Raw genomic sequence first — 12,141 nt, forward strand, 5'->3', positions numbered from 1 at the left:
TCAGTTTTGTTGTGTTTTGTTAGTTTCTACTTTACATATATTGAGATGACCTTGGATTTGACCATAGTGTTGAATGAGGCTTCTCACGTAACAATATACACTGAGTGGACAAAACATTAAAATCGCCTTCCTAATATTGATTTGCTCCTCCCCTTTTGCCCTCAGAATAGCCTCAATTTGTCGGCTATGAACTCTACAAGGTGCCAAAAGTGTTCCACAGGGATGCTGACCCATATTGACCCCAATTACTTCCCACAGTTGTGTCAAGTTGGTCTGATGTCCTTTGGGTGGTGGACTGTTCTTGATACACACGGGAAACTGTTGAGTGAAAAACCCAGCAGAGTTGCAGTTCTTGACACAAACCAGTGCGCCTGCCACCTACTAGCAGACCCCGTTCAAAGGCACTTCAATCGTTTGTCTTGCCCATTCACCCTCTGAATGGCACATATACACAATCCATGCCTCAATTATCTCATGGCTTAAAAATCCTTCAACGTGTCTCCTCCCCTTCATCTACATTGATTTGTTGACCATTTAACAAGTGACATCAATAAGGGATCATAGCTTTCACCTGGTCAGTCTGTGTCATAGAAAGAGCAGGTGTCCTTGACCTTTCGTTCACTCAATGTCGTGTGACATTTGACTGGGTGGAACTGCTTCCCTCTGCAGTTTTCTGTGAGAAACTGCAAGTGGTGATCAGTTTTCTGTGGGAAACTACAAGTGATGATCAGTTTTCTGTGGGAAACTACAAATGATGATCAGTTGTCTGTGGGAAACTGCACATGATGATCAGTTTTCTGTGAGAAACTGCAAGTGATGATCAGTTTTCTGTGAGAAACTACAAGTGATGATCAGTTCTCTGTGGGAAACTGCACATGATGATCAGTTTTCTGTGAGAAACTGCAAGTGATGATCAGTTTTCTGTGGGAAACTGCAAGTGATGATCAGTTTTCTGTGGGAAACTGCAAGTGATGATCAGTTTTCTGTGGGAAACTGCAAGTGATGATCAGTTTTCTGTGGGAAACTGCAAGTGATGATCAGTTCTCTGTGGGAAACTACAAGTGATGATCAGTTTTCTGTGGGAAACTGCAAGTGATGATCAGTTCTCTGTGGGAAACTGCAAGTGATGATCAGTTTTCTGTGGGAAACTGCAAGTGATGATCAGTTCTCTGTGGGAAACTACAAGTGATGATCAGTTTTCTGTGGGAAACTGCAAGTGATGATCAGTTTTCTGTGGGAAACTGCAAGTGATGATCAGTTTTCTGCAAGTGATGATCAGTTCTCTGAGAAACTGCAAGTGATGATCAGTTCTCTGTGGGAAACTGCAAGTGATGATCAGTTTTCTGTGGGAAACTGCAAGTGATGATCAGTTCTCTGTGGGAAACTGCAAGTGATGATCAGTTTTCACCATTTCTTTTTTTACTACATAACTTTTGTTTATTCATAGACAAACTCTGAAACATGTTTGTTTATTAAATTATCTTTTAAAACTAGATTTGTTTCAGTCAACAAATTCATAAAGCATCTCCCATTATTTCTCTTTATGCAAAAATGCCTCCTTTATCAAAGTGTTCATCTAACCCAACTATTAGTGTGTTTGTTTAAGACCTTTATTCATCTACCCAACTATTAAAGACCTTTACATTTATCACACCCATCTAGCTAATTCAACTACCCAACTATTAGTGTGTTTAAGACCTTTACATAGTATATTTAGCACACCCATCTAGCTAATTCATCTACCCAACTATTAGTGTGTTTAAGACCTTTACATAGTATATTTAGCACACCCATCTAGCTAATTCATCTACCCAACTATTAGTGTGTTTAAGACCTTTACATAGTATATTTAGCACACCCATCTAGCTAATTCATCTACCCAACTATTAGTGTTTAAGACCTTTACATAGTATATTTAGCACACCCATCTAGCTAATTCATCTACCCAACTATTAGAGACCTTTACATAGTATATTTATCACACCTATCTAGCTAATTCAACTTAAGTGATTGTGCTCCATTGAAACACTCCCCTAACTAGTTTATACAGGTCAGCGACTCAGTGACAGAACAAATAGAGTAGCTGAGACGTGTCCATCTCCTTCCAACTCTCCTCCTCTGAAACGGTTGGGAGTAATATTCAAACAAACCCATGACATTATTTTATTACAAGCAAATGTTAGGATCCACGATATACCAGACTCCTAGATGACATACCAGACTCCTAGATGACATACCAGACTCCTAGATGACATACCAGACTCCTAGATGACATACCAGACTCCTAGATGACATACCTAGATGACATACCAGACTCCTAGATGACATACCAGACTCCTAGATGACATACCAGACTCCTAGATGACATACCAGACTCTAGATGACATACCAGACTCCTAGATGACACCTAGATGACATACCAGACTCCTAGATGACATACCAGAGTCATGGGCTCCACCTTCTGATACACAGCTAGAATTCTCATTCTTACACAGAAGTGAGGAATATTCTCTGATTAAGGCAGTTGTAGTAAGTCTGGATCACATGCCAGTATATTGGACAACCACATGCATATTATCGGACACACTTACGGTATATAATGCAGTATAAAATATACACTGAGCTTACCAAATATTTGTTCTAGTACCGAGCTAAAAATCCTTCCTTTAAATCTGTCATCTACTGATTGAAGAGACATCAATAAGGGACCGTAGCTTTCACCTGATCAGTCAATGCCATGGAAATATGTTGTATACTCAGTGTATATTCATACCCAAGGCACAAGACAAAAGCTATTTTAAGAGTACTACAAGCACCTTCTCATCTCTTTAAAAGACAGTGTGCAAGTATTTCGTTAGACGTCATTAACCCTTTATACTGCTGTTCACTTGGTCCGCTCGTGGCCAAACTACATCAGCTCAGTTATATGTATTATCGCTTAACAATGTCTAAATGCATTTCACCCATCGTTTTTTCACCCTCCATGCTTTCATAGGTCATTGTCAGGCAGAATGAGGTTCTATATTGTTTGATTAAGACTCTGGACATCTGAAAAACAGCTCCACATGCAAAAGCCACGTGCACAAAAATAATCAATTAAAAAGTGAGAAAAGATTAACACGTTATACTGAGTACCGGAGGACGTCAAATACTAAAATAATGGAACAGACAGGATTTTGAGTCTAAATCTGACACGTTTATACAATTCCTTTGACTAATTTGGGCACTTGTTAAGGTTAATACAGGGTTCAGCGTTGCTCGTAGGGCTGCAAACCTCCAGTAACTTTCTTAAAATCCCAGGTTTCTAGAAACCCCCGAAATGGAAGATCCCCAGAATCAATAGGGAATAAGCAGGACATTCGGGAAAGTCAGGGAATGTTCCAGAGTTTCTGGGACTTTGGGAAAGCTACTGGACATGTTGTTGAGTGTCGCCCCCTTGGGACTTGGAGGTCTACTTGCGTCCGACAGTCTCAGCCAGTTTCTTCAGTCTCTTCTTCAGTTCCAGAGGAAACTTCTCATAACATTTCTTACACACAGGCTTCATGTCAAACTCCACAAACTTGTTCCTGTCAACAGAGGACAGGGGAGACACAGTCAGTATTTTTGTAATGCATTTTGGGCTCCATTGTGTATGAAATGAGCTTTACAAATAATATATATATATATATATATTTTTTTTCTATTCTCATGAACAGCAGCACATGCAGGTTTCTATCCTTAGCAAGTTACACTACGATCACACAGGACAGAAATACAGTCAGATGTACTGAAGTGGAACCAACACTAAATATTTCATTTTTAAGGGAAATGACCTCCATATCATATTGTATGTGGAAGATGACACATTATACCTTCCATCACAATGAGTATGTCCCAAATTACACCCTGTTCCCTTTATAGTGCACTACGTTGGACCAGGGCCCACTGGGGTAGTGCACTACGTTGGACCAGGGCCCACTGGGGTAGTGCACTACGTTGGACCAGGGCCCACTGGGGTAGTGCACTACGTTGGACCAGGGCCCACTGGGGTAGTGCACTACGTTGGACCAGGGCCCACTGGGGTAGTGCACACGTTGGACCAGGGCCCACTAGTGCACGTTGGACCAGGGCCCACTGGGGTAGTGCACCACGTTGGGGCCCACTGGGGTAGTGCACTACGTTGGACCAGGGCCCACTGGGGTAGTGCACCACGTTGGACCAGGGCCCACTGGGGTAGTGCACTACGTTGGACCAGGGCCCACAGGGGTAGTGCACTACGTTGGACCAGGGCCCACAGGGTAGTGAACTACGTTGGACCAGGGCCCACAGGGGTAGTGAACTACGTTGGACCAGGGCCCACAGGGGTAGTGAACTACGTTGGACCAGGGCCCACAGGGGTAGTGCACTACGTTGGACCAGGGCCCACAGGGGTAGTGCACTACGTTGGACCAGGGCCCACAGGGGTAGTGAACACGTTGGACCAGGGCCCACAGGGGTAGTGCACTACGTTGGACCAGGCCCACAGGGGTAGTGTCATTTGGGACCAGGGCCCATTGTCACATAAGGTTGTCAGGAGAACATGACAGAACAGATCATGGAAACTGGAGGAGAAAACATCAACAAAAAGGAAAGACAATAAGAGGAAAAGCTAAATGAAGATGACAGGAAGTGGAATTACTAACCCATGGATGGAAATGGAGGATAGTGAAGATGACAGGAAGTGGAATTACTAACCCATGGATGGAAATGGAGGATAGTGAAGATGACAGGAAGTGGAATTACTAACCCATGGATGGAAATGGAGGATAGTGAAGATGACAGGAAGTGGAATTACTAACCCATGGATGGAAATGGAGGATAGTGAAGATGACAGGAAGTGGAATTACTAACCCATGGATGGAAATGGAGGATAGTGAAGATGACAGGAAGTGGAATTACTAACCCATGGATGGAAATGGAGGATAGTGAAGATGACAGGAAGTGGAATTACTAACCCATGGATGGAAATGGAGGATAGTGAAGATGACAGGAAGTGGAATTACTAACCCATGGATGGAAATGGAGGATAGTGAAGATGACAGGAAGTGGAATTACTAACCCATGGATGGAAATGGAGGATAGTGAAGATGACAGGAAGTGGAATTACTAACCCATGGATGGAAATGGAGGATAGTGAAGATGACAGGAAGTGGAATTACTAACCCATGGATGGAAATGGAGGATAGTGAAGATGACAGGAAGTGGAATTACTAACCCATGGATGGAAATGGAGGATAGTGAAGATGACAGGAAGTGGAATTACTAACCCATGGATGGAAATGGAGGATAGTGAAGATGACAGGAAGTGGAATTACTAACCCATGGATGGAAATGGAGGATAGTGAAGATGACAGGAAGTGGAATTACTAACCCATGGATGGAAATGGAGGATAGTGAAGATGACAGGAAGTGGAATTACTAACCCATGGATGGAAATGGAGGATAGTGAAGATGACAGGAAGTGGAATTACTAACCCATGGATGGAAATAGAGGATAGTGAAGATGACAGGAAGTGGAATTACTAACCCATGGATGGAAATGGAGGATAGTGAAGATGACAGGAAGTGGAATTACTAACCCATGGATGGAAATGGAGGATAGTGAAGATGACAGGAAGTGGAATTACTAACCCATGGATGGAAATGGAGGATAGTGAAGATGACAGGTAGTGGAATTACTAACCCATGGATGGAAATGGAGGATAGTGAAGATGACAGGAAGTGGAATTACTAACCCATGGATGGAAATGGAGGATAGTGAAGATGACAGGACGTGGAATTACTAACCCATGGATGGAAATGGAGGATAGTGAAGATGACAGGAAGTGGAATTACTAACCCATGGATGGAAATGAAAGGATAGTGAAGATGACAGGTAGTGGAATTACTAACCCATGGATGGAAATGGAGGATAGTGAAGATGACAGGAAGTGGAATTACTAACCCATGGATGGAAATGAGCGAGAGGAGGATAGTGAAGATGACAGGAAGTGGAATTACTAACCCATGGATGGAAATGGAGGATAGTGAAGATGACAGGAAGTGGAATTACTAACCCATGGATGGAAATGGAGGATAGTGAAGATGACAGGAAGTGGAATTACTAACCCATGGATGGAAATGGAGGATAGTGAAGATGACAGGAAGTGGAATTACTAACCCATGGATGGAAATGGAGGATAGTGAAGATGACAGGAAGTGGAATTACTAACCCATGGATGGAAATGGAGGATAGTGAAGATGACAGGAAGTGGAATTACTAACCCATGGATGGAAATGAGCGAGAGGAGGATAGTGAAGATGACAGGAAGTGGCATTACTAACCCATGGATGGAAATGGAGGATAGTGAAGATGACAGGAAGTGGAATTACTAACCCATGGATGGAAATGGAGGATAGTGAAGATGACAGGTAGTGGAATTACTAACCCATGGATGGAAATGAGCGAGAGGAGGATAGTGAAGATGACAGGAAGAGGACTGGAAAAGTCTACAGACAGATAACAGGTTTCTTTTTGCGGTCTTTTGAGGCGTCCCTCTCGCGTCGGGCCAGTCTGCGTTTCAGCTCCTCAGGCATCCGCTCGTAACAGTGCTTACATACAGGCTTCAGATCTACCTCTACAAACTTGTCTCTGTTACACCACAGGGAGAGGAGAGAGAGAGAAGAGAAACCAGAGGGGGAGAGAGAATAGAGAGAGAGAGAAACCAGAGGGGGGAGAAGAGAACCAGAGGGGGGAGAAGAGAAACCAGAGAGGAGAGAGAGAGAGAAGAGAACCCAGAGGGGGAGAGAGAGAGAGAGAGAGAAGAGAACCCAGAGGGGAGAGAGAGAGAGAGAGAAGAGAACCCAGAGGGGGGAGAGAGAGAGAGAGAGAGAAGAGAACCCAGAGGGGGGAGAGAGAGAGAGAGAGAGAAGAGAACCAGAGAGGAGAGAGAGAGAGAGAGAGAGAAGAGAAACCCAGAGGGAGAGAGAGAGAGAGAAGAGAACCAGAGAGAGAGAGAGAGAGAGAAGAGAAACCAGAGGGGGGAGAGAGAGAGAGAGAGAAGAGAGAGAGAGAGAGAGAGAGAACCCAGAGGGAGAGAGAGAGAGAGAGAGAAGAGAAACCAGAGGGGGGGGAGAGAGAGAAGAGAAACCAGAGGGGAGAGAGAGAGAAGAGAACCCAGAGGGAGAAACCAGAGAGAGAGAGAGAAGAGAAACCCAGAGAGGGGGAGAGAGAGAGAAGAGAAACCAGAGGGGGAGAGAGAGAGAGAGAGAACCCAGAGGGGGGAGAGAGAGAGAGAGAGAAACCAGAGGGGGAGAGAGAGAGAGAAGAGAAACCAGAGAGGGAGAGAGAAGAGAAACCAGAGGGGGAGAAAGAGAGAGAAGAGAGAGGGGGAGAGAGAGAGAAGAGAAACCAGAGGAGAGAGAAGAGAAACCAGGGAGAGAGAGAGAGAGAAGAGAGGGGGAGAGAGAGAGAGAGAGAAACCAGAGAGAGAGAGAGAGAGAGAGAGAAGAGAAACCAGAGGGGGGAGAGAGAGAGAGAGAGCGAGAGAGAGAAGAGAAACCAGAGGGGGAGAGAGAGAGAGAAGAGAAACCAGAGGGGGAGAGAGAGAGAGAAACCAGAGGTAGAGAGAGAGAAGAGAAACCAGAGGTAGAGAGAGAGAGAGAAGAGAAACCAGAGGAGAGAGAGAGAGAGAAACCAGAGAGAGAGAGAGAGAGAAACCAGAAGAGAAACCAGAGGGAGAGAAACCAGAGAGAAGAGAAACAGAGAGGGAGAGAGAAGAGAAGAGAAACCAGGGGAGAGAGATAGAGAGAAGAGAAACCAGGGGAGAGAGATAGAGAGAAGAGAAACCAGAGAGGAGAGAGTTAAGAGAAACCAGAGAGAGAGAGAGAGCGAGAGAGAGAGAGAAACCAGAGAGGGAGAGAGAGAAGAGAGAGAGAGAGAGAGAGAAGAGAAACCAGAGGGGGAGAGAGAGAGAGAAAAGAGAAACCAGAGGGGGAGAGAGAGAGAGAAGAGAAACCAGGGGAGAGAGATAGAGAGAAGAGAAACCAGGGGAGAGAGATAGAGAGAAGAGAAACCAGAGAGAAGAGAGAGAGAGAAGAGAAACCAAGAGAGAGAGAAGAGAAACCAGAGAGAGAGAGAGAGAGAAACCAGAGAGAGAGAGAGAGAGAAACCCAGAGAGAGAGAGAGAGAGAGAGAGAGAAAAGAGCAGAGAGAGAGAGAAACCAGAGGGAGAGAGAGAGAAGAGAAACCAGAGAGAGAGAGAGAGAGAAGAGAAACCAGAGAGAGAGAGAGTCAAGAGAGAGAAGAGAAACCAGAGGGGAGAGACAGAACCAGAGAGAGACCCAGAGAGAAGAGAGAGAGAAGAGAAACCAGAGAGAGAGAGAAAACCAGAGAGAGAGAGAAGAGAAAACCAGAGAGAGAGACCAGAGAAACCAGAGGGAGAGAATAGAGAGAAGAGAAACCAGAGGGAGAGAGAGAACCAGAGAGAGAGAGAGAAGAGAAACCACTCAGAGTGTTGCAGAGAGAGAGAGAGAGAGAGAGCAGTTCAGAGAGAAGAGAAACCAGACAGAGAGAGAGAGAGAGAAGAGCAGAGAGAGAGAGAGAGAAACCAGAGAGAGGAGAGAGAGAGAGACAGAGAGAGAGAGAAACCAGAGGGAGAGAGAGAGAGAGAGAAGAGAAACCAGAGAGAGAGAGAGAGAGAGAGAGAGAACAGAGAGGGGAGAGAGAGAGAACCAGAGAGAAGAGAAACCAGAGGGAGAGAGAGAGAAGAGAAACCAGAGGGAGAGAGAGAGAGAAGAGAAACCAGAGGGAGAGAGATAGAGAGAGAAACCATGAGAGAGAGAGAAGAGAAACCAGAGGGGAGAGAAAGAGAGAGAGAGAAACCAGAGGAGAGAGAGAGAGAGAGAGAGAACCAGAGAGAGAGAACCCAGAGAAACCAGAGGGGGGAGAGAGAGAGAACCAGAGAGAGAGAGAGAGAAACCAGAGAGAGAGAGATTTCAGAAACCAGAGCGAGAGAGAGAAGAGAAACCACCAGAGAAAGAGAGAGAGAAGAGAAACCTTTAGAGAAACCAGGGGGAGAGAGAGAGACAGAGAAACCAGCAACCCCTAACCATGAGAGAGAGAGAGAGAAGAGCAACCCCTAACCCATGAGAGAGACTCAGAGAGAGAGAGAAACCAGAGAGAGAGAGAGAGAGAGAAGAGAGAAGAGAAACCAGAGAGAGAGACTCAGCAACCAGAGAGAGAGAGAGAACAGAGGAGAGATGAGAGAAGAGAAACCAGAGAGAGAACCCAGAGAGAGAGAGAGAGAGAGAAACCAGAGAGAGAGAGAGAAACCAGCAAGAAACCAGAACCCAGAGAGAGAGAGAGCAACCCCAGAACCCAGAGAAACCAGAGGGGGAGACTCAGAGAAACCAGAACCCAGAGAGTTACTCAGAGAAACCAGAGGGAGAGAGAGAGAGAGACTAACCCAGTGAGAGAGAGAGAAGAGAAACCAGAGAGAGAGAGAGAGAGAGAAACCAGAGAGAGAGAGAGAAGAGAAACCAGAGAGTTAGAGAGAAGAGAAACCAGAGGGGGGAGAGAGAGAGAGAAGAGAAACCAGAGAGAGAGAGAGAGAAGAGAAAGAGAGAGAGAGAGAGAGAGAAACGAGAGAGAACCAGAGAGAGAGAGAGAGAGAGAAGAGAAACCATGTGAGAGAGAAGAGAAACCAGAGAGAGAGAACCCAGAGAGAGAGAGAGAGAAACCAGAGGAGAGAGAGAGAGAAGAGAAACCAGAGGAGAGAGAGAGAGAAGAGAAACCAGAGTGTTACTCAGCAACCCCTAACCAGAGAGAAGAGAGAGAGAAACCAGAGGAGAAGAGAGAACCCAGGGAGTTACTCAGCAACCCCTAACCAGAGAGTTAGAGAGAAGCAGAGAGACCCCTAACCCAGAGAGAGAGAACCAGAGAGAGAGAGAGAAACCATGTGTTAGAGAGAGAAACCAGAGGAGAGAGAGAGAGAACCCATGAGTTACTCAGAAGAGAAACCAGAACCCAGAGTTACTCAGAGAAAGAGAAACCCATGAGAGAGAAGAGAAACCCCTAAGAGAGAGAGAGAGAGACTCAGCAAGAGAGAGAGAACCCAGAGAGAGAGAGAGAGAAGAGAGAACCCAGAGAGTTACTCAGAGAGAGAGAGAGAACCAGAGAGAGAGTTAGAGAGAGAGAGAGAAGAGAGAGAGAGACAGAGAGTTAGAGAGAGAGAGAGAGAGAGAAACCAGAGAGAGAGAGAGAGAGAGTTACTCAGAGGGGGGAGAGAGAAGAGAAACCCAGGGGAGAGAGAGAGAGTTAGAGAGAGAGAGAAGAGAAACCAGAGGGAGAGAGAGAGTTAGAGAAACCCCTAACCCAGGGAGAGAGAGAGTTAGAGAAACCAGAGGGAGAGAGAGAGAGAAGAGAAACCAGTGTTAGAGAGAGAGAAGAGAAACCCAGAGTGAGAGAGAGAGAAGAGAAACCAGAACCCAGAGAGTTAGAAGAGCAACCCCTAAGAAGAGAAACCAGATGAGAGAGAGAGAGAAACCCCTAACCCATGAGTTACTCAGAGAAACCAGAGGGAGAGAGAGAGAGAAGTTACTCAGCAACCCCTAACCCATGTGTTACTCAGAGAACCCCTAACCCATGAGAGAGAGAGAGAAACCAGAGGTAGAGAGAGAAGAGAAAACCAGAGGAGAGAGAGAGAAGAGAAACCAGAGGGTTACTCAGCAAGAGAAAGAGAAACCCAGAGAGTTAAGAGAAACCAGAGAGAGAGAGAGAGAGAGAAGAGAAACCAGAGAGAGAGAGAGAGAAAAGAGAAACCAGAGAACCCCCTAGAGAGATGAGTTACTCAGCAAGAGAGAGAACCCAGAGACTCAGAAGAGAGAGAGAGAGAGAGAGAGCAACCCCTAAGAGAGAGAGAGAGAGAGAGAGAGAGAGAAACCCAGAGAGTTACTCAGAGGGAGAGAGAGAGAGAGAGCGAGAGAGAGAAGAGAAACCAGAGGGGGAGAGAGAGAGAGAAACCAGAGGGAGAGAGAGAAGAGAAACCAGAGGTAGAGAGAGAGAAGAGAAACCAGAGGGAGAGAGAGAGAAGAGAAACCAGAGGGAGAGAGAGAGAGAAGAGAAACCAGAGGGAGAGAGAGAGAGAAGAGAAACCAGAGGGAGAGAGAGAGAGAAGAGAAACCAGAGAGAGAGAGAGAGAAGTTACTCAGAGAGAGAAGAGAGAGAGAGAGAGAACCCAGAGAGAGAGAGAGAGAGAGCAAGAAACCAGAGGGGGAGAGATGAGAGAAACCAGAGGGAGAGAGAGAGAGAGAAACCTAAGATGTGTTACTCAGAGAGAGAGAAGAGAAACCAGAGAGTAGAGAAGAGAAACCAGAGGGAGAGAGAGCAAGAGAAACCAGAGGATGAGAGAGAGAGAGAGCAAAGAGAAACCAGAGTGAGAGAGAGAGAGAGAGAGAGAAACCAGAGAGAGAGAGAGAGAGAGAACCCCTAAGAGAGAGAGAGAGAGAGAGAGAGAGAGAGAAGAGAGAGAGAGAACCAGAGAGAGAGAGAGAAGAGGGAGAGAGAGAGAAGAGAAACCAGAGGTAGAGAGAGAGAGCAGAGAAACCAGAGAGACCCAGAGAAACCAGAGGGAGAGAGAGAGAGAGAACCAGAGAGAGAGAGAGAGAGAAGAACCCATGAGTTACTCAGAGAACCAGAGAGAGAGAGAAACAGAGAGGGAGAGAGAGAGAGAGAGAGAGAGAGAGAACCAGAGAGAGAGAGAGAAACCAGAGTTAGAGAGAGAAACCAGAGGGAGAGAGAGACCCTAAGAGAAACCAGAGGAGAGAGAAGACTCAGCAGAGAAGAGAAACCAGAGAGGAGAAACCAGAGAGAGAAGAGAAACCAGAGGTTACTCAGAGAAACCAGAAGAGAGAGACTCAGCAACCCCTAGAGAGAGAGAGAGACTCAGCAACCCCTAACCCATGAGAGACTCAGAGAACCAGAGAGAGAGAGAAGAGAGAGAGAGACTCAGAGAGAGAGAGAGAACCCAGAGAGAGACTCAGCAGACCCTAACCCATGAGTTAGAGAGCAGAGAGAGAGAAGAGAAACCAGAGAGAGAGAGAGAAACCAGTGAGAGAAGAGAAACCAGAGGGAGAGGAGAGAGA

The 12,141-nt window shown here is 45.8% G+C and overlaps 1 pseudogene; it reads right to left on the reverse strand.

The window, feature by feature from the left end:
* Window positions 1-2,149: 2,149 nt before the first annotated feature.
* Window positions 2,150-12,141, reverse strand: part of LOC124022052 — a 33,847-nt pseudogene continuing 23,855 nt past the window's right edge.

The sequence above is a fragment of the Oncorhynchus gorbuscha genome, unplaced genomic scaffold, assembly GCF_021184085.1.
Source record: "Oncorhynchus gorbuscha isolate QuinsamMale2020 ecotype Even-year unplaced genomic scaffold, OgorEven_v1.0 Un_scaffold_1282, whole genome shotgun sequence".
Taxonomy (NCBI): Eukaryota; Metazoa; Chordata; class Actinopteri; order Salmoniformes; family Salmonidae; genus Oncorhynchus; species Oncorhynchus gorbuscha.